Below are 26,362 nucleotides of genomic sequence, written 5' to 3'. Positions count from 1 at the left end.
ATTGCAGCAGCCCCCGGTTCATGCAGGGCTGAGTCTCACCTGGTCACTGATCGGCTCTCTGAGTCTACTCGACTGTCTCTGAGTTGGGTGTGTGTGACAGAGACACGACTGTTCCTGGCTGTCCTCCTCTGCTGTCGCGTGTGAGAAGGCTGGTCGCACTGCTCCAGTGAGCGGCAACGTGGGATGGTCACGTGATGATCATGGTGACGTCACAGGTGCTTGTCGCTGACCGCGCAATCGCGAGAGATTCATGAAAAATTAGGAGGAGGGCTCAGGAGTGGCACACATGATCGCAGTAAAGCAAAAAGCTGCAGCCTGCTACTAACTTACTGGGACAGTCCGGGACATTTAAATGGCCGGGACCGAGTCCCAAATTCCGGGACTGTCCCGGCAAAAACGGGACAGTTGGCAAGTATGGGATTTGTGTTTGCCTCAGACTGTGTATGGTATCAGCTGTTCTTTTAAGACTGTGTGCCTTGGGTATTTGTGCTCCTTTACCAATAAGATTGTGTGTGTGTGTGTGTGTGTGTGTGTGTGTGGTGTAAGTTGTCTTTTTAAAGGCTGAGTGAGTTGTGTGCATGAGTGTACGTGTCTGACCCTTTAAGGATGAGTGCAAGGTTGTGTGTGCACACAGATCTGTCCCTTTTAAAGGTTGTGTGCATTGTGTGTATGCCTACCCCTTTAAGACAGTGTTCCTTTGGTGGTTGTGCGCCTGTACTATTAAGATTGCATACGTGTGTTGTCTTGCCCCTTTAAGTCTGTGTGATGTCTGACAGTCCCTTTAAAGGCTGTGTGCATTGTGTGTCTGTGCCTATCCCTTTAAGACTGAGTGTTCCTTGGGTGCTTGTGTGCCTTTACCATTAAGACTGCATGCATGTGTTTTGTTGTCCCTTTAAGTCTGTGTGCGTTGTGCCTGTCCCTTTAAAGGCTGTGTGCATTATTTGTGTATACCTACCCCTTTAAGACTGAGTGTTCCTTGCATGCGTGTGGTGTGTTGCCCCTTTAAGTCTGTGTGTGTTGTGTGTGTGTGTGTGCCTATCCCCTTAATGTGTGTGCACCTGTCCCTTTAAGACTGAGTGTTCCTTGGGTGCTTGTGCGTCTGTACCATTAAGATTGCATGCGTGTGGTGCGTTGCCTCTTTAAGTCTGTGTGTGTTGTGTGTGCCTGTCACTTTTTAAGGGCTGTGTGCATTATGTGTGTATGCCTATCCCTTTAAGACCGAGTGTTCCTTGCGTGGTTGTGCACCTGTACCATTGAGATTGTATGCGTGTGGTGTGTTGCCCCTTTAAGTCTAAGGTTGCATGCATCTGGTTTGTTGTCCCTTTAATTCTGAGTGCATTGTGTGTGTGCGCCTGACCCTTAAAAGGCTGTGTGCAATGTGTGTGTGCCTGTCCCTTTAAGACTGTGTTCCTTGGGTGCTTGTGTGCCTGTACCATTAAGATTGCATGTGTGTGGTTTGTTGTCCTTTTAATTATGTGTGTGTTGTGTGTGTGCCTGTCCCTTTAAAGGCTGTGTGCATTGTGTGTGCCTATCCCTTTAACACAAAGTGTTCCTTGTGTGCCTCTACCATAATTTCATGGATGTGGTGCACTTTCCCCTTAAAGTTACATGAAACTCACAATTTTTCTTTCATGATTTAGATAGAGCATGCAATTTTAAACAATTTTCCAATTTATTTCCATTATCTTATTTTCTTCATTCTCTTGATATATTTTGTTAAAAAGCATATCTAAATAGGCTCAGTAGCTGCTGATTGGCTGACCCATGCACATTGATATTTCTTCAACAAAGGATATCTGAAGAATTCAGCAAATTAAATAATAGAAATAAATTGGAATGTTGTTTAAAATTGTATTCTCTATCTGAACCATGTAAGAAAAAAATTGGGTTTCATGTCCCTTTAAGTATGTGTGCGTTGTGTGTACCTGCCCCTTTAAGACTTTGAAAGTGTGAAAGGTTTACATGCTGTAATCTGTCCCTTTAAGACTGTGTGTGGCGTGAGTTGTCTATTTAAAGGCTGTGTGTGCATGTCCCTTTTAAGACTGTTCCCTTTTGCTTCTGGAGATATAACCAGTCCTGCATTATTGTTGGTCACCCCATACCAATCTTTAAAGTTAAATATTGCTGTAATATCCAAGAAAATAACTTAAATTTAATTAAATGTTGTTAAATCTGCTAGAAAAAAAAAACATAGTAAAAAATGAATTGTTCTTCAGAAATTCACTTTTCATCATGTAGTGTTACATACAAATAAAGCATGTTTAAAAAAAAAAAACGAAAAAAAAAAAAACGAATTCCCCCTTTATTCCGATTGGTTGCTGTATGTCACATGATCTTAAAGCCACGAGGTTGCATTTGAATCTTACTGACTTCCGTACACACAAGCTTCTGGAAGGCTGAAATTGCGCCAAAAATTGTGAAATGTTTGAGGTGTTTAGAAGGTGAGATTTGCATTACTTTGAGTTGTGTTAAATATGTGATTTGTATCTTATATTCAGCAGTGATGTTTATATCATGTGTTTGCCTGCAGATGTGAGTGTATGAGCCAAGTGTTTAAATTATTGTGTGTTTGCTTATTATGCTTTCAATGTGACCTAGTAAACTGTTTAGCTGCATTGCAATGCAGAGGCAAACAAATGCACTATCTGCAGTTTGTATGCTTTCCCCATTAATACTGTAAGCATTTTGCTGTTAAACTTTTACAAAAGATTTCTTGATGTTATAAGCGTTTAGTTGTGTAGTGATGATTTGATCTATAGCTCAGATTACAAATAAGAGACAGTACTCTTGATTTCAGTGGATAAAAAGTTCCTAAGTGAATGAGACGAAGCTCTGTAGTTGAAAACAAACTGCTTTGTACTGAATTAATGGGCTGTGTAGCTTGTTTGTGTGTAAACACATAATTAGACCAGTAACTGAAGCTGAAGGCAAATTATTATTTATTTTAGTGTAAGAGATCAGTCTGTAAATGTCTCTAGAAGTATCCAATAGAAATAGCCGACATTTAAATAAATGGGTGTATTACACACTTGCACAAGGAAGGTTTTTTTTTTTAAAAAAAGGAAAACTTGCCTGCTAGTAAATTACTCTTTAAATTCATTCAGTAGGCTTTGTGTTTTTTTGAGCATGTTTTGTATACAGTATTGTGAAAATGCTTCTGTTTAAATCAGGTTTTTTAGGGTTCTAAGAGGTGTAACTAGTTGCTGTTCTAGATAGGCACTCACAAGACAAGTGTCCAGTGTAGACTCCCAGCACACACAGGGTTGGGTAAATGTCACTTTTTACGTTATTATACAGTTATAAGATGATCTTGGCACTCACAAGATAAATATAGACAACTGTGTATGTCTATTGTTGACTACAACTCCCACCATGCACAACTACTTTGCTAAATGTCTCTTCCATTTACTAGTATATCCAGTTCTGGAGCACTTGCTCAGTTCAAGCGGCCCCCAGATACTTTGAGTTTGATACCCCTGGTTTAAATGCATTTTTGCACATTTCTGTTTTTACCTTTCTATTTAAAGGGACAGTATACAGTAAAATGTTTTTTTGCTTAAAAGGATACTAAACCCATATTTTTTTTTTCTTTCTTTCATGATTCAGATAGAGCATGAGATTTTAAGCACCTTTCTAATTTACTCCTGTTATCAATTTTTCTTTGTTCTCATGCTATCTTGATTTGAAAAAGCAGTATTGTAAGCTTTAGAGCCGGACCATTTTTTGTTCAGCACATGGGTAGCACTTGCTGATTTGTGGCTAAATGTAGCAAACCAATCAGAAGCTCTACCAAGGTGCTGAACTAAAAAATGGGCCGGCTCCTAACCTTTTATTACTGCTTTTTCAAATCAAGATAACATTAGAACAAAGAAAAATTGATAATAGGAGTAAATAAGAAAGTTGCTTAAAATCTCATGCTCTATCTGAATCATGAAAGAAAAAATGTGGGGTTAGTATCCCTTTAATGTATTTCCAATTACTTGTTATACCAGCTGCAGGGTATATAACGTGTATGGGAAATTGCATTTTCAGGTTTATTTATAGATATTACATTTCTGGTTTTAAAATTGGTTGACCTTGCAGGTAAAATTTATCTCATTATGTTACCAGTTTGTGTACACACATTTGCTTCCTTATCTTGTATCTATTTGTAAACCAAACCCCAATACTTACAATGGAAAAGTATTTTATTTATTTATCTCTTCTACCCACCGGGAGTGTAATTTCTTCTGCTGGCTTTGTTTACATAGTTTGTCAATTATTTGGACTTAAAGGGACACTGAACCCAAATTTTAGCATGAAATTTTAAGCAACTTTCTAATTTACTCCTATTAAATTTTCTTCATTCTCTTGGTATCTTTATTTGAAATGCAAGAATGTAAGTTTAGATGCCGGCCCATTTTTGGTGAACAACCTGGGTTATTCTTGCTGATTGGTGGATAAATTCGTCCACCAATTAAAAAGTGCTGTCCAGTGGTCTGAACCAGAAAAGAAGCTTAGATGCCTTCTTTTTCAAATAAAAATAGCAAGTGAATGAAGAAAAGTTGATAATAGGAGTAAATTAGAAAGTTGGTTAAAATTGCATGCTCTCTGAATCACGAAAGAAAAAAATTGGGTTCAGTGTCCCTTTAAAGGGACAGTCTAGTCAGACTTAAACTTTCATGATCCAGATAGTGCATGCAATTTTAAACAACTTTCCAATTTGCTTTGTTCTTTTTGTATTCTTAGTTGAAAGCCAACCTAGGTAGGCTCATAAGCCCTTGGAGCCCGCCTCTTATCTGAATGTATTTGACCGTTTTCACTGCTAGAGGGTGGTAGTTCATGTGTTTCATATAAATAACATTGTGCACACGGCCGTGGGGTTATTTAAGAGTAAGCACATTTATTGCCTGACATTCAAGTCTAAGATAAGGAGGCAGTCTTCAGAAGCATCAATACAAGTTAATCAGAGGTAAAAAGTATATTTCTATAACAGCGTTGGTTATGCAAAACTGGGGAATAGATAATAAAGGGATTATGATGTAAAATATATTTCACTAACACATTACAAGTTAATGGCTTTTATTTTGATTAAGCAACTAAAAGTATATGAAATCATTAAAGGGACAGTATTCACCAATTTTCATATAACTGCATGTAATAGACACTACTATAAAGAAGAATATGCACAGATACTGATCTAAAACATTTTACAAACTTAATTGGAAGCTACCAGTTTAACACTGTTAATGAGGTAACCTGGGACACTCACTATAAGGGGACTTGGTAAACAAAAAAAGCAGACACTTTTCTTCATTTAAAACATAGCTGTTCTAGTGCTGCTGGTCTCATAATAGAAAATAAACACCCACTGCAGGCAGATCTGCTCACATTGAGCTGCAGACACAGAGGACGCTTTTTGTTGCCTTGGAGATGTCAGGTTGTTGTGGTGTGTGTGTCTATATCTATCTCTCTCTCACAGGCTGAAGAATGGTTTCTCAAATTATTGTAATAAATCCCTTTGTATACTGTTGCCATATCCAGACTACCTCTGCTAGGTTACTTCTCTAATTGGAATCTAGAACGTAGATGTATTAAGTCTGTTTTGTTTCTTCTAGCTGGCTTGTTTGGAATATCTGTCCAGCTCAAAAATGGCTCCAGCGGTTAAACAGCTGATGGCATGGCAGGATGGCTTTATGGAAACTTCAAGCATATGACAGCTTAATTTTCTTCCACAAGGTTGTGAGACCAGTTTGCAGGTAAGTACAGGTTATTAATATGTAGGTGTCACATGGTCACTGGCAGACGTTATAGTGAGCTCTCTGCACATGGTGGCAGCTGTAGTTGCGGACACTAAAAGCAGTCCGCGGCTGCTCCTGGTGCCCGTGACTACAGCTGTAAAGCTATGGTGGGGCGTGAACTGTTTCTGAAGCCTCTGGACATGTGACTAGTCTAAAATAATTAATTTCTGCCCCTAGGATTATATTTTATTTCACCCTATTTTCAAAGACTGCTTAACAGCATAATTTACTTCTCTCCCGTAAACCCCAACATGGTCACTGGCAGACGTTACAGTGAGCTCTCTGCACATGGTGGCAGCTGTAGTTGCGGACACTAAGAGCAGTCCGCACCTGCTCTTGGTGCCCGTGACTACAGCTGTAAGGCTATGGTGGGGCGTGAACTGTTTCTGAAGCCTTTGGGCATGTATAGTCTAAAATAAATTACTGTCTTTAGCATGGCATTTTATTCCCCCCCTTATTTTCAATGGCTGCTTAACAGCATAATTTACTTCTGTCCTGTTAGACCCAACATGATCACTGGCAGATGTTACAGTGAGCTCTCTGCACATGGTGGCAGCTGTTTTTATGGACATGTGGAGCAGTGCGCGCCTGCTCCCTGTGCCCATGGATACAGCTGTAAAGCTATGGTGGATTGTAAATTGTCTCTTGACGCCTATGAGCATGGTATTTTAAAATAATTTTATTACCTCCTAATATAGCATTTTTAATTTCCCCTTTTTTTCAAAGTAAAGTTTCTGACTTTATAGTCTATATTAAATAAAAATAGCCTAATGCATTTTCTCCTATTAAAGTACTTTTTAAGCCCATCTTGGTCATTGGCAGACGTTGCTGTGAGCTCTCTGTCATGGTGGCAGCTGTGCTTTGTGGACACTTGGAGCAGTCCAGTGCCCATGAGTACAGCTGTAAAGCTATGGTGGATTGTAAATGGTCTCTGAAGCCTTTGGGCATGCAGTTAAAATATAATAATCCCTAAATATTTGAATGAAAATTATACATTATTTCCATTAACCTTTATACATGACAACTTAAAAAATGGCATATCGCTCCTTTTCAAAGTACTCTAAGGACCCTTGTCTTGTTTTACTACATGACTGCTTCACACATGCTATATCCAAGTAACTCCTTTTTATGGCAAAGATCTCCCTTCTCCATATATGTTCATTAGCAGTAGGTACAGTAAACGGTCTTCATAGCAGCTGTGTCTTTGGGAAGTGGAAGCAGCGGGCCCCTGCTGAAGCTACCCAAGGCTAGTTATATACTGTGGTACATTACAAGTTTGTCTCCTCAGCCTTAGGTCCCCATCATATGTCCCATGCAAGCCCAACCCAGAAAATGCACAGCTAACATTCATAGTAAACTCTTGTTGCATTTATTATTGCTCTGTCACTGCCTATAATTACCAAATCTTTACCAACCCAATTCCTGATCCCTTTTATACCATTCCACAGACACCTGGATTTATTACTCTTCTTTCCCTTTTTGTGCTCTTTATTTTATATTTGTTGCATTTATGAAATTTTGATATGGAGTGACTGTTAGGTCATAGTTTTGAAGCATTTGGTCATATAACTAACCACTTAAACCCACTAAATATATATGCTGTACAGCCCAGAATATAGACCTTAAGCCTTTACATTCATATTTAAGGTTCATTCTTCTAAGTGTTTTATCTCTGCATTTTCTACTTGAGTATTAACTATAGGCAATGCAAATTTACCACAATGTCCTGTTATGTTAAGTAGTATGTATTTTTATTTTCCGTATCTGCAGGTGATGCTAAAGTTATCAGATCTACAGCACCAGTTGACATACAGCCAACACTTAGTGTCTATTTCATTGTCAAAAGGAATGTCTATGCCTCCTTTGTTATAACAGGTAAGAGTTCAATTGTTGTAAATACATTACATTTGTTGTATAGTATAATTAAATGGAGATAATAGTCAAACCATTAAATGCTCTAGTTTGTTATTAGCAAATGGAATTTTAAGACTAGCGACCCTGCAATATTGTGTGTTTTAACCCGCAAACACAGAGAAGTACTTCTTCAGACCAGCAAAGCAGTTCTGGTCCCAATTGGTGGCGCTAGTTACACATCTGAGTTGTGTTACTGATTGTATCTGCTTGGGACTAAACACATAGCATTAGAGCATGTACAATAATGTCCTGCTCAAGACCCACAGAGCACTGCTACTCCCAAGCAGAAAGCGCTGCTGATTGGGACCGGTGTTCTGTGAAGGGACCGAACTTTGTAAAAGAGCGAACCATGTCACTTCCTGTGATGTTTCATCAGCTGTTGCTCTCATTTTGCCCCTAATACGCATGCGTGCCGGTGTCATCACATACCTGTCCGCATACGTCACTGTAAAACTATTTAGACTTGTGAAATTCTGAAACCATTGTATAGCGCATGCGTGGGCTTTTCTATCACAAATTGGGGGTGTTTTATGGAACAATGTTTATTCAACACTGTATGTGCATTATGGTGTGAAACAGAAATAAATGTATACTTATTTAAAAATATTTCTTTATATATAACTTCAAACGCCTACAAACATTCAAAGCACTTGACTTTATGTTTACAGTAAAATACGACATGCAGTAGCGATATCCGAGTGGCTGTTTGTCATGCAGGGACGAATAAACATCGTTCCATGTTTGAGGTTATATATAAAGAAATATTTTTAAATAAGTATACATTTATTTCTGTTTCACACCATAATTCACATACCGTGTTGAATAAACATTGTTCCATAAAACACCCCCATTTGTGATCAAAAAGCCCATGCATGCGCTAAAAAAATGGTTTCAGAATTTCACAAGTCTAAATAGTTTTACAGTGACTTATGCGGCCAGGTATGTGATGACACTGGCACGCATGTGTATTAGGGGCAAAATGAGAGCAACAGCTGATGAAACGTCGCAGGAAGTGACATGGTTCGCTCTTTTGAAAAGTTAGGTCCCTTCACAGAACACCTGCACTGCTCTGGGGGTCCCAAGCAGTACTTGTCACTAGTCTTAAAATTACATATTCTAACGAACAAATTTATTTTTACCACTATAATGACCCTGTAATGTTGTCCACTTGTCCTTGCAGTGTCTTTTTGTGGCATGACTGTACTTTTTAATTTTGATTAAGCAACTAAAAGTATATGAAATCATTAAAGGGACAGTATTCACCAATTTTCATATAACTGCATGTAATAGACACTACTATAAAGAAGAATATGCACAGATACTGATCTAAAACATTTTACAAACTTAATTGGAAGCTACCAGTTTAACACTGTTAATGAGGTAGTCTGGGACACTCACTATAAGGGACTTGGTAAACAAAAAAAGCAGACACTTTTCTTCATTTAAAACATAACTGTTCTACTGCTGCTGGTCTCATAATAGAAAATGAACACCCACTGCAGGCAGATCTGCTCACATTGAGCTGCAGACACAGAGGACGCTTTTTGTTGCCTTGGAGATGTCAGGTTGTTGTTTGTTGTTGTGGTTTGTGTGTGTATATATCTATATCTATCTCTCTCTCACAGGCTGAAGAATGGTTTCTCAAATTATTGTATTAAATCCCTTTGTATACTGTTGCCATATCCAGACTACCTCTGCTAGGTTACTTCTCTAATTGGAATCTAGAACGTAGATGTATTAAGTCTGTTTTGTCTCTTCTAGCTGGCTTGTTTGGAATATCTGTCCAGCTCAAAAATGGCTCCAGCGGTTAAACAGCTGAAGGCATGGCAGAATGGCTTTATGGAAACTTCAAGCATATGACAGCTTAATTTTCTTCCACAAGGTTGTGAGACCAGTTTGCAGGTAAGTACAGGTTATTAATATGTAGGTGTCACATGGTCACTGGCAGACGTTATAGTGAGCTCTCTGCACATGGTGGCAGCTGTAGTTGCGGTCACTAAAAGCAGTCCGCGGCTGCTCCTGGTGCCCGTGACTACAGCTGTAAAGCTATGGTGGGGCGTAAACTGTTTCTGAAGCCTCTGGACATGTGACTAGTCTAAAATAATTAATTTCTGCCCCTAGGATTATATTTTATTTCACCCTATTTTCAAAGACTGCTTAACAGCATAATTTACTTCTCTCCCGTAAAGCCCATCATGGTCACTGGCAGACGTTACAGTGAGCTCTCTGCACATGGTGGCAGCTGTAGTTGCGGACACTAAGAGCAGTCCGCACCTGCTCCTGGTGCCCGTGACTACAGCTGTAAGGCTATGGTGGGGCGTGAACTGTTTCTGAAGCCTTTGGGCATGTATAGTCTAAAATAAATTACTGCCTCTAGCATGGCATTTTATTTCCCTCCCCCTTATTTTCAATGGCTGCTTAACAGCATAATTTTACTTTCTTCCCTCCTGATAGTCCCATCATGGTCATTGACAGACGTTACAGTGAGCTCTCTGCACATGGTGGCAGCTGTAGTTGCGGACACTAAGAGCAGTCCGCACCTGCTCTTGGTGCCCGTGATTACAGCTGTAAGGCTATGGTGGGGCGTGAACTGTTTCTGAAGCCTTTGGGCAAGTATAGTCTAAAATAAATTACTGCCTCTAGCATGGCATTCCCCCCCCCCCCCCCTATTTTCAATGGCTGCTTAACAGCATAATTTACTTCTGTCCTTTTAGACCCAACATGATCACTGGCAGATGTTACAGTGAGCTCTCTGCCCATGGTGGCAGCTGTTTTTATGGACATGTGGAGCAGTGCGCGCCTGCTCCCTGTGCCCATGGATACAGCTGTAAAGCTATGGTGGATTGTAAATTGTCTCTTGACGCCTATGAGCATGGTATTTTAAAATAAAATAATTTTATTACCTCTAATATAGCATTTTTAATTTTTCCTTTTCCCCTCATTTTTCAAAGTAAAGTTTCTGACTTTATAGTCTATATTAAATAAAAATAGCCTAATGCATTTTCTCCTATTAAAGTACTTTTTAAGCCCATCTTGGTCATTGGCAGACGTTGCTGTGAGCTCTCTGTCATGGTGGCAGCTGTGCTTTGTGGACACTTGGAGCAGTCCAGTGCCCATGAGTACAGCTGTAAAGCTATGGTGGATTGTAAATGGTCTCTGAAGCCTTTGGGCATGCAGTTAAAATATAATAATCCCTAAATATTTGAATGAAAATTATACATTATTTCCATTAACCTTTATACATGACGACTTAAAAAATGGCATATCGCTCCTTTTCAAAGTACTCTAAGGACCCTTGTCTTGTTTTCCTACATGACTGCTGCACACATGCTATATCCAAGTAACTCCTCTTTGGCAAAGATCTCCCTTCTCCATATATGTTCATTAGGTACAGTAAACGGTCTTCATAGCAGCTGTGTCTTTGGTAAGTGGAAGCAGCGGGCCCCTGCTGAAGCTACCCAAGGCTAGTTGTATACTGTGGTACATTACAAGTTTGTCTCCTCAGCCTTAGGTCCCCATCATATGTCCCATGCAAGCCCAACCCAGAAAATGCACATCTAACATTCATAGTAAACTCTTGTTGCATTTATTATTGCTCTGTCACTGCCTATAATTACCAAATCTTTACTAACCCAATTCCTGATCCTTTTATACCATTCCACAGACACCTGGATTTATTACTCTTCTTTCCCTTCTTGTGCTCTTTATTTTATATTTGTTGCATTTATGAAATTTTGATATGGAGTGACTGTTAGGTCATAGTTTTGAAGCATTTGGTCATATAACTAACCACTTAAACCCACTAAATATATATGCTGTACAGCCCAGAATATAGACCTTAAGCCTTTACATTCATATTTAAGGTTCATTCTTCTAAGTGTTTTATCTCTGCATTTTCTACTTGAGTATTAACTATAGGCAATGCAAATTTACCACAATGTCCTGTTATGTTAAGTAGTATGTATTTTTATTTTCCGTATCTGCAGGTGATGCTAAAGTTATCAGATCTACAGCACCAGTTGACATACAGCCAACACTTAGTGTCTATTTCATTGTCAAAAGGAATGTCTATGCCTCCTTTGTTATAACAGGTAAGAGTTCAATTGTTGTAAATACATTACATTTGTTGTATAGTATAATTAAATGGAGATAATAGCCAAACCATTAAATGCTCTAGTTTGATATTAGCAAATGGAATTTTAAGACTAGCGACCCTGCAATATTGTGTGTTTTAACCCGCAAACACAGAGAAGTACTTCTTCAGACCAGCAAAGCAGTTCTGGTCCCAATTGGTGGCGCTAGTTACACATCTGAGTTGTGTTACTGAATGTATCTGCTTGAGACTAAACACATAGCACTGGAGCATGTCATTTTTAACACCAACAATAATGTCCTGCTCAAGACCCACAGAGCACTGCTAGTCCCAAGCAGAAAGCGCTGCTAATTGGGACCGGTGTTCTGTGAAGGGACCGAACTTTGTAAAAGAACGAACCATGTCACTTCCTGTGATGTTTCATCAGCTGTTGCTCTCATTTTGCCCCTAATACGCATGCGTGCCGGTGTCATCACATACCTGTCCGCATACGTCACGGTAAAACTATTTAGACTTGTGAAATTCTGAAACCATTGTATAGCGCATGCATGGGCTTTTCTATCACAAATTGGGGGTGTTTTATGGAACAATGTTTTTTCAACACTGTATGTGCATTATGGTGTGAAACAGAAATAAATGTATACTTATGTAAAAATATTTCTTTATATATAACTTCAAACGCCTACAAACATTCAAAGCACTTGACTTTATGTTTACTGTAAAATACGACATGCAGTGGCGATATCCGAGTGGCTGTTTGTCATGCAGGGACGAATAAACATCGTTCCATGTTTGAGGTTATATATAAAGAAATATTTTTAAATACGTATATATTTATTTCTGTTTCACACCATAATTCACATACCGTGTTGAATAAACATTGTTCCATAAAACACCCCGATTTGTGATCGAAAAGCCCACGCATGCGCTAAAAAATGGTTTCAGAATTTCACAAGTCTAAATAGTTTTACCGTGACGTATGTGGCCAGGTATGTGATGACACTGGCACGCATGCGTATTAGGGGCAAAATGAGAGCAACAGCTGATGAAACGTCACTGGAAGTGACATGGTTCGCTCTTTTACAAAGTTCGGTCCCTTCACAGAACACCTGCACTGCTCTGGGGCTCCCAATCTAAGAACCTTCTGACAGCCCCCTGATCACATGACTGTGACTATATCCAATCTATTGAGTTGCATTTAGTATTGTGTTGTGCTAACTCTTAAATAACTCCCTGTGTCTGAACACTTATCTATATGGCCCACAGTCTCTTGTTTAAAACCAATTTAAAAAACATCTGATAAGGGGCAGCCCTCAAGGGCTTAGAAATTTAGCATATGAGCCTACCTAGGTTTAGTTTCAACTAAGAATAACAAGAAAACCAAAGCAAATTTGATAATAAAAGTAAATTGGAAAGTTGTAAAATTACAAGTTCTATCTGAATAATGAAAGTAATTTTGACGTGACTGTCCCTTTTCTTCTGTTATGTGTGATCAGTCCACGGGTCATCATTACTTCTGGGATATAACTCCTCCCCAACAGGAAATGCAAGAGGATTCACCCAGCAGAGCTGCATATAGCTCCTCCCCTCTACGTCACTCCCAGTCATTCTCTTGCACCCAACGACTAGATAGGATGTGTGAGAGGACTATGGTGATTATACTTAGTTTTTATAACTTCAATCAAAAGTTTGTTATTTTACAATAGCACCGGAGGTTGTTATTGCCTCTCTGGCAGAGTTTGAAGAAGAATCTACCAGAGTTTTTACTATGATTTTAACCGGAGTAGTTAAGATCATATTGCTGTTTCTCGGCCATCTGAGGGAGGTAAAAGCTTCAGATCAGGGGACAGCGGGCAGATGAATCTGCATTGAGGTATGTAGCAGTTTTTATTTTCTGAATGGAATTGATGAGAAAATCCTGCCATACCGTTATAATGACATGTATGTATACTCTACACTTCAGTATTCTGGGGATGGTATTTCACTGGAATTACTCTGTTAAAAGTACATTAAACCTTTGAATAGGTATTTATTATGTTAAACGTTTTTGCTGGAATGTAGAATCGTTTGCATTTTCTGAGGTACTGAGTGAATAAATGTTTGGGCATTATTTTTCCACTTGGCAGTTGCTTGTTTTAAATTGTGACAGTTTCGTTTCTCTCTCACTGCTGTGTGTGAGGGGGAGGGGCCGTTTTTTGGCGCTCTTTGCTACGCATCAAAAATTTCCAGTCAGTTACTCTTGTATTTCCTGCATGATCCAGTTCATCTCTAACAGAACTCAGGGGTCTTCAAACTTCTTTGGAGGGAGGTAGATTCTCTCAGCAGAGCTGTGAGACTTATATATTGACTGTGATTAAAAAACGTTGCTCTGTAATTTTTATGTTTCAAATTTAATTATTGTTACTTTACTAAGGGGAACAAACCTTTGCTAAAAGTTGTGTTGTTTTTAAGGATTGATGCTATAACTGTTTTTCAGTTCAAAATTTCAACTGTCATTTAATCGTTTAGTGCTTCTTTGAGGCACAGTACGTTTTTGTTAAATAAGATTGTAACCAAGTTGCAAGTTTATTGCTAGTGTGTTAAACATGTCTGATTCAGAGGAAGATACCTGTGCCATTTGTTCCAATGCCAAGGTGGAGCCCAATAGAAATTTATGTACTAACTGTATTGATGCTACTTTAAATAAAAGCCAATCTGTACAAATTGAACAAATTTCACCAAACAGCGAGGGGAGAGTTATGCCGACTAACTCGCCTCACGTGTCAGTACCTGCATCTCCCGCCCGGGAGGTGCGTGATATTGTGGCGCCTAGTACATCTGGGCGGCCATTACAGATAACATTACAAGATATGGCTACTGTTATGACTGAAGTTTTGGCTAAATTACCAGAACTAAGAGGCAAGCGTGATCACTCTGGGGTGAGAACAGAGTGCGCTGATAATACTAGGGCCATGTCTGATACTGCGTCACAGCTTGCAGAGCATGAGGACGGAGAGCTTCATTCTGTGGGTGACGGTTCTGATCCAAACAGATTGGATTCAGATATTTCAAATTTTAAATTTAAATTGGAGAACCTCCGTGTATTACTAGGGGAGGTTTTAGCGGCTCTTAATGATTGTAACACTGTTGCAATACCAGAGAAATTGTGTAGGTTGGATAAATACTTTGCGGTACCGGCGAGTACTGACGTTTTTCCTATACCTAAGAGACTAACTGAAATTGTTACTAAGGAGTGGGATAGACCCGGTGTGCCGTTCTCACCCCCTCCAATATTTAGAAAGATGTTTCCAATAGACGCCACCACACGGGACTTATGGCAAACGGTCCCTAAGGTGGAGGGAGCAGTTTCTACTTTAGCTAAGCGTACCACTATCCCGGTGGAGGATAGCTGTGCTTTTTCAGATCCAATGGACAAAAAATTAGAGGGTTACCTTAAGAAAATGTTTGTTCAACAAGGTTTTATATTGCAACCCCTTGCATGCATCGCGCCGATTACGGCTGCGGCAGCATTTTGGATTGAGTCTCTAGAAGAGAACCTTAGTTCAGCTACGCTGGACGACATTACGGACAGGCTTAGAGTCCTTAAACTAGCTAATTCATTCATTTCGGAGGCCGTAGTACATTTAACCAAACTTACGGCTAAGAACTCAGGATTCGCCATTCAGGCACGTAGGGCGCTGTGGCTAAAATCCTGGTCAGCTGATGTAACTTCTAAGTCCAAATTACTTAATATACCTTTCAAGGGGCAAACTTTATTTGGGCCCGGTTTGAAAGAAATTATCGCTGACATTACAGGAGGTAAGGGCCACGCCCTGCCTCAAGACAAAGCCAAGGCTAAGGCTAGACAGTCTAATTTTCGTCCCTTTCGGAATTTCAAAGCAGGAGCAACACCAACTTCCACTGCACCAAAACAGGAAGGAGCTGTTGCTTGTTACAGACAAGGCTGGAAACCTAACCAGTCCTGGAACAAGGGCAAGCAGACCAGGAAACCTGCTGCTGCCCCAAAGACAGCATGAACCGAGGGCCCCCGATCCGGGACCGGATCTAGTAGGGGGCAGACTCTCTCTCTTCGCCCAGGCTTGGGCAAGAGCTATTCAGGATCCCTGGGCGCTAGAGATCATATCTCAGGGATACCTCCTAGACTTCAAATTCTCTCCCCCAAGAGGGAGATTTCATCTGTCAAGGTTGTCAACAAACCAGATAAAGAAAGAAGCGTTTCTACGCTGTGTACAAGATCTGTTATTAATGGGAGTGATCCATCCGGTTCCGCGGTCGGAACAAGGACAAGGGTTTTACTCAAACCTGTTTGTGGTTCCCAAAAAAGAGGGAACTTTCAGGCCAATCTTGGATTTAAAGATCCTAAACAAATTCCTAAGAGTTCCATCGTTCAAAATGGAAACTATTCGGACAATCTTACCCATGATCCAAAAGGGTCAGTACATGACCACAGTGGACTTAAAGGATGCTTACCTTCACATACCGATTCACAAAAATCATTACCGGTATCTAAGGTTTGCCTTCTTAGACAGGCATTACCAGTTTGTAGCTCTTCCATTCGGATTGGCTACGGCTCCAAGAATCTTCACAAAGGTTCTGGGTGCCCTTCTGGCGGTACTAAGACCGCGAGGAATTTCGGTAGCTCCGTACCTAGACGACATTCTGATACAAGCTTCAAGCTTTCAAACTGCCAAGTCTCATACAGAGTTAGTTCTGGCATTTCTAAGGTCGCATGGATGGAAAGTGAACGAAAAGAAAAGTTCTCTCTTTCCTCTCACAAGAGTTCCATTCTTGGGGACTCTTATAGATTCTGTAGAAATGAAGATTTATCTGACAGAAGACAGATTAACAAAGCTTCTAAATGCATGCCGTGTCCTTCATTCCATTCAACTCCCGTCAGTAGCTCAATGCATGGAGGTGATCGGCTTAATGGTAGCAGCAATGGACATAGTACCCTTTGCACGTCTACATCTCAGACCGCTGCAATTGTGCATGCTGAGTCAGTGGAATGGGGATTACTCAGACTTGTCCCCTACTCTGAATCTGGATCAAGAGACCAGAAACTCTCTTCTATGGTGGCTTTCTCGGCCACATCTGTCCAGGGGGATGCCATTCAGCAGGCCGGACTGGACAATTGTAACAGACGCCAGCCTACTAGGTTGGGGCGCTGTCTGGAATTCTCTGAAGGCTCAGGGACAATGGAATCAGGAGGAAAGTCTCCTGCCAATGAACATTCTGGAATTGAGAGCAGTTCTCAATGCCCTTCTGGCTTGGCCCCAGTTAAAAACTCGGGGGTTCATCAGGTTTCAGTCGGACAACATCACGACTGTAGCTTACATCAACCATCAAGGAGGGACAAGAAGCTCCCTAGCAATGATGGAAGTATCAAACATAATTCGCTGGGCAGAGTCTCACTCTTGCCACCTGTCAGCAATCCACATCCCGGGAGTGGAGAACTGGGAGGCGGATTTCTTGAGTCGCCAGACTTTTCATCCGGGGGAGTGGGAACTTCATCCGGAGGTCTTTGCCCAAATACTTCGACGTTGGGGCAAACCAGAGATAGATCTCATGGCGTCTCGCCAGAACGCCAAACTTCCTCGCTACGGGTCCAGATCCAGGGATCCGGGAGCGGTTCTGATAGATGCTTTGACAGCACCTTGGAACTTCGGGATGGCTTATGTGTTTCCACCCTTCCCGCTGCTTCCTCGATTGATTGCCAAAATCAAACAGGAGAGAGCATCAGTGATTCTAATAGCGCCTGCATGGCCACGCAGGACTTGGTATGCAGATCTAGTGGACATGTCATCCTGTCCGCCTTGGTCTCTACCTCTAAGACAGGACCTTCTGATACAGGGTCCATTCCAACATCAAAATCTAACTTCTCTGAAGCTGACTGCTTGGAAATTGAACGCTTGATTTTATCAAAACGTGGTTTTTCTGAGTCGGTTATTGATACCCTGATACAGGCTAGGAAGCCTGTTACCAGAAGGATTTACCACAAGATATGGCGTAAATACCTATACTGGTGCGAATCCAAAGGTTACTCCTGGAGTAAGGTTAGGATTCCTAGGATATTGTCCTTTCTACAAGAAGGTTTAGAAAAGGGTTTATCGGCTAGCTCATTAAAGGGACAGATCTCAGCTCTGTCCATCTTGTTACACAGGCGTCTGTCAGAAAATCCAGACGTCCAGGCCTTTTGTCAGGCTTTAGCTAGGATCAAGCCTGTGTTTAAAACTGTTGCTCCGCCATGGAGTTTAAACCTTGTTCTTAACGTTCTACAAGGAGTTCCGTTTGAACCCCTTCATTCCATTGATATAAAGTTGTTATCTTGGAAAGTGTTATTTTTAATGGCTATTTCTTCGGCTCGGAGAGTCTGAGTTATCAGCTTTACATTGTGATTCTCCTTATTTGATTTTTCATTCAGATAAGGTAGTTCTGCGTACAAAACCTGGGTTCTTACCTAAGGTAGTCACTAACAGGAACATCAATCAAGAGATCGTGGTGCCTTCCCTGTGCCCGAATCCTTCTTCAAAGAAGGAACGTCTTCTACACAATCTGGATGTAGTTCGTGCCCTCAAGTTCTACTTGCAGGCAACTAAGGATTTTCGACAAACGTCTTCCCTGTTTGTCATGTACTCTGGTCAGAGGAGAGGTCATAAGGCTTCGGCTACCTCTCTCTCCTTCTGGCTTCGTAGCATAATTCGTTTAGCCTATGAGACTGCTGGACAGCAGCCTCCTGAAAGAATTACAGCTCATTCTACTAGAGCTGTGGCTTCCACTTGGGCCTTTAAGAATGAGGCCTCTGTTGAACAGATTTGCAAGGCTGCAACTTGGTCTTCGCTTCATACTTTTTCCAAATTTTACAAATTTGACACTTTTGCTTCTTCGGAGGCTATTTTTGGGAGAAAGGTTCTTCAGGCAGTGGTTCCTTCTGTATAATGAGCCTGCCTATCCCTCCCGTCATCCGGGTACTTTTGCTTTGGTATTGGTATCCCAGAAGTAATGATGACCCGTGGACTGATCACACATAACAGAAGAAAACATAATTTATGCTTACCTGATAAATTCCTTTCTTCTGTTGTGTGATCAGTCCACGGCCCGCCCTGTTTTTTAAGGCAGGTAAATATCTTTTAAATTATACTCCAGTCACCACTTCACCCTTGGTTTCTCCTTTCTCGTTGATTCTTGGTCGAATGACTGGGAGTGACGTAGAGGGGAGGAGCTATATGCAGCTCTGCTGGGTGAATCCTCTTGCATTTCCTGTTGGGGAGGAGTTATATCCCAGAAGTAATGATGACCCGTGGACTGATCACACAACAGAAGAAAGGAATTTATCAGGTAAGCATAAATTATGTTTTTAATGTAAATGTTCAATGTACTTGCTTGCACATGGGATCATTAACAGCCAGTGGTAAACTAAACTTAAAGGGACAGTACACTGTAAAATAGTTTTTATATTAATATATGTTTCAATGACTTGTTTATACCAGCTGCAAAAGATAAAATGTGTGAGAAATTGCATTTTCAGGTTTGTGTATATGAAGTAGCTGGTTTTGTGCTTTTAAACCACAGCCTATTACAGCTTCAGGTAATATCATAGCTCATTAAGTTATTACTTTGTGTACACACACTTGCTTCCTTAAAGGGACACTGTACCCAAATTTTTTCTTTTGTAATTCAGAAAGAGCATTCAATTTTAAGCAACTTTCTAATTTACTCCTATTATCAAATTGTCTTCGTTCTCTTGCTATCATTATTTGAAAAAGAAGGCATCTAAGCTTTTTTTTTTTGGTTTCAGTACTCTGGACCGCACATTTTTATTGGTGGATGAATTTATCCACCAATCAGCAAGGACAACCCAGGTTGTTCACCAAAAATGGGCCGGCATCTAAACTTACATTCTTGCATTTCAAATAAAGATACAGAGAGAATGAAGAAAATTTGATAATAGCAGTAAATTAGAAAGTTGCTTAAAATTTCATGCTCAATCTAAATCGTGAAAGAAAATTTTTGGGTACAGTGTCCCTTTAATTTAGTGTGGAATACTAAAGCTCAATACATAGAGGAAACAATGGAAAATGATCATTTTATTACTTTACTATCCTGCACCTCACTGTGAGTGTCATTTCTTCTGCTGGCTGTGTTTACTTAGGCTATTGAATAGCTCAGACTCCAGTATCAAAACTTTCAGTATAGGTTGGGAAACCACAAGCTAAATCAGCTATTTCAAATGCCAAAATAGGGGTAAAGGAGTTACTTAGAAACAAATGCACTCCAGCAGGTAAAAGGGATCATGGAGAACACTTTTAGGTGAACTGTCTTTTTAAAATATCACTCTAATCCATTTAAACAAGTTTCCTATTTTAATTCTGTTATCAATTTTGCTTAGTTTTCCTAGTATCCTTTTGTTAAAGGGACATCCTACACCAGAATTATTGTTTAAAAGATAATCCCTTTATTACCCATTCCCCAGTTTTGCATAACCAACACTGTTATATTAAATATCATTTTTACTACTTATTACTTTGTATCTTAGCTTCTGCAGAGTGCCCCCTTATTTCAGTTCTTTTGACAGAATTTGCATTTTATGTGCACACTCCTGGGCTCCTTTCAGCCAACTTAGCTTTATTCTTCAACAAAGGATACCAAAAGAACAAAGCAACTTTGGTAATGGAAATATATTGGAAAGTTGTTTAAAATTACAAACTGTAGCTTAATCGTGATTATACATTTATAATTTATAAATTAAACAATTTATAAATCTCTATGCTGATGATACCCAGATGTACCTTCCACCCCTGCACTCTCTCCTTCTGTTAATTCTCACATCAGCGACTGCTTATCTCACATTTCCTCCTGGATGGCCTCTCACCACCTAAGAATAAACATCTCCAAAACCGAACTACTTCTCATTCCCCCCTCTAACTCTACTCCAGTTTCTAATTTTTCTATCACTGTTGGCGGCACCATCTCCCCATCACCCTAAGTCCGCTGTCTCGGAGTCACGCTTGACTCAAATCTGTCCTTCATTCCCCGCATCCAATTGCTCTCCATCCTGCCTCAACCACCTATGCGAGTTAAATTCAAAATTCTCACCCTGACCTACAAAGCCCTCACCAATGCTGCCCCACCCTACCTGTCCTCATTTATCAACAAATATACCCCAGCCCGCCCCTAAGATCCAACAATGACCTGCTTCTTGCGTCCTCTACATCACCTCTTCTCATGCTAGACTACAGGACTTCTCTCGTGCGGCACCAACCCCCTGGAACACACTTCCTCGTGTTGTAAGACTTGCCCCTAACCTCTCCTCCTTTTAAACGTTCCCTAAAGACCTTTCTGTTCAGGGAAGCTTATCACCCGACTTAACAAACTAACTTCACTTAACTAAGAGTTGCCCTCTATCTCCTCACTAATATCATTCACCTTTGCAGTCCCCACCTCCTTTTTCCCATCCTCCTACCAATCTAGATTGTAAGTTCCCACGGGAATAGGGCCCTCAATTCCCCCTGTATTTGTCTGTAAAATTTAGTCTTATCGTATTGTTTCTCCATTGTACTGTTATCCTTGTACCCATGGGCAGCGCTGCGGAATCTGTTGGCGCTTTATAAATAAAGAATAATAAGTCAAGCATCCTAGAGTTACATTTTGAAACCATGTTCAAGTTTAAATATTACTGTATTTTCTTATGTGTTGTGATTTGTATTTATTTTTCTGTGTCCTTATGTTAACATATATACACACCGTTGGGAAACAGATGTGAAAGATAGAAAATACTTTCTTTCCATGACCTTTTAGACAGATATTGGGGGGGGGGAAGTGTTGCTCTTATCATCTGTACATGAATGATCATATTTTTGTTTATCATGCAGTGCGAGAAGCACACTTCACTACACCCCCCCTTCTCTGTATTTGCCTTTTAGGGATAGCTAAAAAAAACATTACTTTTTATAGCTACTTGTGTATTGCTGTGCAGGAACTGAAACTTTGTTTCCTCTCAACAGATCTAGCAATGTGAAGCGAGAGGCCGTAATGTACAAAGAGGTCTTCACCTCAACTGCGTTTGCTGACATCCAGGCTGCAAGTTGGTAAGGACAGAGACTGGGGCTACTGTTGCCTTTCCCATATATTCATTTCAATTTTGTAACCAACTGCTTTATAAATTATAAGGCAGAAACCTAATGCTGCTGTTAAGCTAAGGTTTTATGATTTGATTAATTTGTTTGTTCATTTGCCACAACGAAGGCAGGAGGTATACAATGTAGTCTGTGTTTGACAACTGTGTTCGCAGGCAGTGGGGACAGTGCGGCCGACTGCTCTCACCACCTGTGATCATGGAAAGCTAGGCAGATTCCAATCTGTACCTCCAAATGCTTTTTTGGCATTTTTTTCTTTTCTTTGTCTATTGTGAATGTATATCTGTCTCCTGTGCTTCTTCCATTAACATTTTGTTTAAGGTTATCCGGTCAAGCTGCTGTTTGCTGCATGAAAAGGACACATCTGCTGCCCCAAGATCTGCTACGTCATTCTGCTGCACAAGATGAGACTTCGCTGGGACGCCATTCAAGTATGCCAAGGATTCAACCAGATTCGTCCGTCTTCAGAATGCCACGCTGGTATATGATATGTATAATAAATATATATATTATTATGTATAAAGTTATAATTTGTAGTATGGTAACTGAACACATTGAATTCTGTGTCTGCTGAAGTGTTCACGGATAGTGAGAGTAGAGTGCGGCTGCTCTCACTGTCTGTGATCATGGGAAGCTAATCAGATTTCAGTCTGTTTGGTTATCTATTGTACAATATTTTGTACAATATTTTTATAATTTATGTATAATATTTATAATGTATAATTATGTATAATATATATTTTTATTATGTATAATATGTATGTTCTGTATAATATTATTATTATTATGTATAATATGTATATTTAGTATGTTCTGTATAATAATTATTATTATTATTATTCTGTATAATATGTATGTTCTGTATAATATTATTATGCTGTATAATATATTATGTATAATATGTATGTTCTGTTTATTATTATGCTGTATAATATATTATCTATAATATGTGTTCTATATATTATTATTATGTATAAAGTTATAATTTGTAGTATGGTAACTGAACGCATTGAGTTCTGTGTCTGCTGAAGTGTTCACGGATAGTGAGAGTAGAGTGCGGCTGCTCTCACTGTCTGTGATCATGGGAAGCTAATCAGATTTCAGTCTGTTTGGTTATCTATTGTACAATATTTGTATAATTATGTATAATATTTATAATGTATAATTGTTATGTATAATATATTTTATGTATAATATTATGTATATTTAGTATGTTCTGTATAATAATTATTATTCTGTATAATATTATGTATAATATGTATGTACTATATTATTATTATTATTATTATTATTATGTATAAAGTTATGTGTAGTATGGTAACTGAACACATTGAATTCTGTGTCTGCTGAAGTGTTCACGGATAGTGAGAGTAGAGTGCGGCTGCTCTCACTGTCTGTGATCATGGGAAGCTAATCCGATTTCAGTTTGTTTGGTTATCTATTGTACAATATTTTGTACAATATTTTTATAATTATGTATAATTATGTATGATCTGTATTATGTTTATGTATAATATGTTTGGCTTAAATATGGGAAAGGCAACTTTAACTCTGTACTTTGTACACTGGATGCATTTAGAGCACCAGGTTGTCTAGTTTCTTACACTAATTTTGTTTTCTGTATATAGATTTTGTTTTATATACAGATCTTCAAGCATTGGACAAAATGTCTACATGAAACAGTTCTCCGTTACACCAGCCCAGGTAAGAATGAATGGTTGTGAAGATGTAGCATTAACAACTTTCAATGCTTGCTTGCATTTTTGTTTCCCTGCATCTTAAAGGGATATGAAACCCAAATGTTTTATTTCATGATTCAGAGCATGCAACTTTCCAATTTACTTATTATCAAATGTTCTTTGTTCTCTTGAAATCTTTATTGAAAAAGCAGGAATGTAAGCTTAGGAGGCGGCCCATTTTTGGTTCAGAACCCTGGGTAGCGCTTGCTGATTTATTGGCTACATTTAGCCACCGATCAGCAAGTGCTACCCAGAACATTTGGGTTTCATATCCCTTTTTATGTTCTGCTTACTTGGTTTAGGAAAATGGTTACCAGACTGAACACAGCAGGGGGGGGGGGGGGGTTGTTAAAATTGCATAAGTCTCATTGTCATATTGTCATAGCAATCACACTTAATGCTAAGGTTCCGGGTGTAAAAATTCACAAGGCCCAGGTGGAAGGAATATCTATGTTTTTCCTTTCCAAAAAATGTATTCCCTATATAGGTGAGAACTGGTTCTGGGATGCTGTAATGATCCTGCAAACCTGCCAATAAAATCGCTAGTCTTCACTTCACACTGGCAGGCTTGGTTCAGTCTAGCAGAATATTTGGTGTACAACTTTTTTTTTTTTTAAATTATTTTTACTTCTGTTTTAAAATGTACCTCACTCTTGTTTTACCCTTTTTTACTTAATCTTCTTTTCATAAGAGCATAATGAGGTAGGCTCAAGCGTATGTCTTGAGCATTGTTGCAAACCCTTTAGCCATGCAGTGCTCCAGACATGGGCACGTACTTCCTGAGCCTATGGACATGCTCTTAAAAAATTATATCTATACCTTGTGCACATGCTCAGTAGGGGCTTGTTCCCCCAAAAGTGTAAACTGTGAATATATAAAAAAAACTGTGTGCAAAATTTGGTGTCTTAAAACTGCATGTTATTTCTGAATCATTAAAGTTTATTCTGATTTGAGTGTCCCTTTTATTCTGTATTAGGACAAACGATTTCAGATCTGATGGAGTTGTACTTTTTTTTTTTAAATCCCAAATCAATTACACTCTAAATAGGCATCCTTAAAGGGACAGTATATACCAATTTTCATATAACTGCATGTACTAGACACTACTATAAAGATTAATATGCACAGATGTTGATCTAAAAACTTAGCTCTGTTTAGCACTTTTGATTAGGTTGACTGGGACACCCAGTGAAAGCAGACCCCCCCCCCCCCCACTCCTTCCTTTGCATATGCAAATAATCTTTACACAAGCTGGAGTAGGTATACATCAGTATACTCATAAAACTTTGGGGCTTGGTTAGAAGAGTCTGACAATCAGCGCAAATGTTGCCTAAAAATAAGCAAAACTATATTTTTTTGGGGGGGAAGCTGTATCGGCATTTATAAATCGATCAGCTGGAAAAAAAACTTTTATCCAAAGAAACATCTAGTGTATAATGTCCCTTTTAATAATTGCTGCATATCAAGTTGACTTGTCAGCAGTTATTTATATGTATGTGATTCAATTTAAAATTTTGTGAATGAGTTGGTTAACCCTTTAAAGTGAAGGTAAACTTTAATGAATGAAAGCCCGTTTTTTAAAAATACTATTAAACCAGGGGCACTTTCATTCATCAAAGTTTACAAAGCAGCTGTTTTGATTAAAAACTTACCTTTTCTTCTTTGCACAGCTTCCAGAGCAGCTTCCCCCACCCGGAGATCCTCTCTTCACACGTCATCAATGACTAATCCAGCTTCCTCCAATCACAGCATGACCTCAGGCAATGACTACCCTGGGGGGAAAGCCGTGATTGGAGGAAGCTGAATTAGTCATTGATGACGTGTGAAGAGAGTATCTCCGGGTGGGGGAAGCTGCTCTGGCTGTGCAAAGAAGAAAGGTAAGTTTTTTTTTTTTTTTTTTTTTTTTTTTTTTTTTTATCAAAACGGCTGCTTTGTAAACTTTGATGAATGAAAGTGCTCCTGTTTTTAATAGTATTTTTCAAAAACGGTCTTTCATTCATGAAAGTTTACCTTCACTTTTAAGGACCAGGAATTTCAGTCAAAAACTTACCCAAAAGGACAGAGCATTTTTGCTCCATTTAAACAGAAAAAGAGCCTTGTTTGCCACAGAAAGTGCCCAGGACAGCAGCATCCTTAAGGGCTAAACAACTACTGCGCCTGTATGGCACTGTTCGTTAAGAGATTAAAATGGGAAAAAAATTGCTGAATGAGTTGATACCAGTTGTAGGTGTTCCCTGAATACAACATATTTAAATGGATGCAGTTAAGGAGAAAAGTGTACACCATGTCTACGGTATGTTATTCTGTTGGGTTTGTAGGAATAACTAAGTTTTGTTCTATATTCTCATATTTTTTTTCTTTTCTTTTTTGCAGGTGTTTTAACAGCTGGAGTATGTGTGTGTTTTGTGCAACTCTGCTGCTCTCACAACTTGTGTACCCATGGAAAGGGGTTGTCCTTGGCGTTCCTGTTTGATCTATAAACCTGGCTATTTAATAAAATGCTAATAATGTGTTTCTGATTATCTGTTCTATTAATAAAGCTGTGACTGATCTTACATTGTGTTATATTTTTTTATTTATATGGGTATGCATTAAAGTAATGATATATCCTATTTATGAAACGCTAAAATTTGGCATCACTTAAAGGGCCATAATACCCAAATGTTTAAACACTTGAAAGTGATGCAGCATAGCTGTAAAAAG

At 39.3% G+C, this 26,362-nt stretch overlaps 1 long non-coding RNA gene across 2 annotated transcripts; it reads left to right on the top strand.

The window, feature by feature from the left end:
• The first annotated feature begins 2,334 nt into the window (after positions 1 to 2,334).
• LOC128648090 (uncharacterized) lies at positions 2,335 to 26,214 on the top strand. Of its 2 annotated transcripts, XR_008400507.1 has the most exons (9): positions 2,335 to 2,441; positions 5,598 to 5,738; positions 7,069 to 7,132; positions 7,551 to 7,655; positions 9,456 to 9,596; positions 11,681 to 11,785; positions 21,789 to 21,872; positions 23,549 to 23,624; positions 26,033 to 26,214. It is a non-coding gene; the product is annotated as an uncharacterized LOC128648090 (long non-coding RNA). The 2 variants fall into 2 exon arrangements; XR_008400506.1 differs by lacking the exon at positions 7,069 to 7,132.
• The last annotated feature ends 148 nt before the right edge of the window (positions 26,215 to 26,362 follow it).

Source organism: Bombina bombina, chromosome 2 (assembly GCF_027579735.1).
Source record: "Bombina bombina isolate aBomBom1 chromosome 2, aBomBom1.pri, whole genome shotgun sequence".
In the NCBI taxonomy this organism is placed as follows: Eukaryota; Metazoa; Chordata; class Amphibia; order Anura; family Bombinatoridae; genus Bombina; species Bombina bombina.
The sequence above is the reverse complement of the archived record's forward strand: the minus strand, read 5'-3'. Positions and strand labels throughout refer to the sequence as shown.